The sequence below is a fragment of the Mandrillus leucophaeus genome, unplaced genomic scaffold (genome assembly GCF_000951045.1).
Source record: "Mandrillus leucophaeus isolate KB7577 unplaced genomic scaffold, Mleu.le_1.0 Scaffold1005, whole genome shotgun sequence".
In the NCBI taxonomy this organism is placed as follows: domain Eukaryota; kingdom Metazoa; phylum Chordata; class Mammalia; order Primates; family Cercopithecidae; genus Mandrillus; species Mandrillus leucophaeus.
The window spans coordinates 383,220-385,370 of NW_012098155.1; the positions used below are offsets into that span (position 1 = coordinate 383,220).

The following is a 2,151-nucleotide window of genomic DNA, read 5'->3' on the forward strand; positions in this document are numbered from 1 at the left end:
TGAGCAATATATAGATATGAGATACATCTAGGAGATGAATCAAGAGGATATGGTATTGACTGAATATAAGGAATAAGATAAAGTTAATTATGTTTTCAGGTTTTGGGTTGGGCAACAGGGTGGGCAGTGATGCAAATTATTGGGAGGAGGAACATAGTACTTGTTAAATTGCATAATAATATTCAAGTAGGGATAACCAGATATACTTATCTGGGTATCAAGAAAGTATCTAAACTGGAAATATATATATTTAAATGATCAGAAACAAGTGGTTGTTGAAATCAACAGAGTGAATGACAATGCCCTTGTTTATGTGTATAGGGAGACTAGAAGAGAATCTACAACAGAAACCTAAAGAACCAGGAAATTACAGTTGTGGGGTTCCCAGTGGAGAATCACTGAGGAATCTGTGAGTGCTCTACATGAGACAGAGTCAGCTCTAAACATCTGCCCAGCTCAGAGACGTTAATGCCAGGTCAGACAGTGGCAGGCAGTAAAGACATTTTCTGCCTCTTCTCTCTCCTCCTGTCTCCTACTATACCCCTGGAGGGGTCAGAAAATGTGGCTAGGAACTGGAAGTAATTGAATAAATAAAAGGCATACAAATACAAAAGCAGCTAATTACACACCCACCTTCTCTACTGCAGACATTAATTTTAAATAAATTTTGGAGCCTTGACTATTATTAATACATAGGGACTTGATTTTTAATTTATGGATTTTTAAAATTAAAAGTGACCAGAGGACTTTATTATCTCTTTGTGACCAGAAAAGTCTTGGGTATTGATGTATATTTTATCCAAAGGTCTTTTCTTCATTTAAACCCCCAAAAGTGGGAGGAAAAATTAAGTTATGTCATTATAATACTGTCTATAAAGTTCTACTCTTACAAATTAATAGTTTTAGGATATTACATATTTCTTCTATATCCTTATTTATTTTTTGTGTATCAGACATATACAAATCCTGAAAATCTGTTTAAAACTTTTCATTATAATTATGCTTTAAATAAATTTCTTCTTGCATTTCTGGTGGTTTTTCCTATATATAGTAGCTTCTATACTGTATGGTTTATGACTGTTTATTTATTTGTTTATTTATTTATTTATTTATTTTTGAGACAGAGTCTCACTCTGTCGCCTAGGCTGGAGTGCAGTGGCACGATCTCGGCTCACTGCAACCTCCGTCCCTCCAGGTTTAAGCAATTCTCTACCTCAGCCTCCAGAGTAGCTGGGATTACAGGCGCGTGCCACCGGCCCGGCTAATTTTTTTGTATTTTTAGTAGAGATGGGGTTTTACCATCTTGGCCAGGCTGGTCTTGAACTCCTGACCTCGTGATCCACCCACCTCTACCTCCCAAAGTGCTGAGATTACAGGCATGAGTCACCACGCCCAGCCAGTTTATGACTGTTAAATCATCTTCACAAAGCATGTCGTTTATCAAAACGTTATAAAAATCTTTAAAGTACTTTTAACTTGCCTGATAAAAACTGACTTCTGTTTCTTTTGTGTATGTATATTTGCCAAGTTAATTTTTGCCCATTGCTTTATTTTTTATATTCTCTTCAAGTGTGCTTCTTATAAATAGTGTAATTCTGAATTTTGTTTTATAACTCAGTTAATAATTATCTTTTAAAAAGAAAAATCAGTTTGTTAACTTATAACAATTAATGCACTTTTTTTCCATTTCACCTTATATTTTACTTTTTCCTTAAAGTTTTTGTCCTTATTTTTGCTCTATTGATTGGCTGATCTTCAGTGACCTCCCTCTTTTTTTTTTTTTCACTATGTTGATTTTGGGAGTTTTATTCTACTTTTAAATTTCTTTAATGATAATCTTCCCTCTCCTGATTCTCACAATAAAATGTATTTATCTGCTATTAAGAGAAAACAAAATGTTTATCCTCTAAGATGCCATATTCCTCCATAGCATTTCCTCAGGCCAATAAAATGAGATCTCAAGAATGGTGTTGCTTTCTAATTCTCCCCTTCTCCAGAAATGAGATGTTGGAAAAACCGAACTCCCACTCCCTACTCAACAGTTAGTCTTCACTGAGATAGCTTAGTACTTTCAGTTCTAGACTATTACTGAAATAGAAGTATGTCTTTTCTTTATTTTCAGTGTTGGGGGCTATAGTGCAATGGTGATCA

General features: G+C 34.7%; 1 protein-coding gene across 1 annotated transcript in view; it reads left to right on the forward strand.

The window, feature by feature from the left end:
* Positions 1–2,151, forward strand: part of LOC105534982 (dynein heavy chain 14, axonemal) — a gene marked incomplete at its 3' end in the record, with an annotated part of 322,900 nt that overhangs the window by 12,852 nt on the left and 307,897 nt on the right. The gene's annotated exons all lie outside the window — the stretch shown is intronic.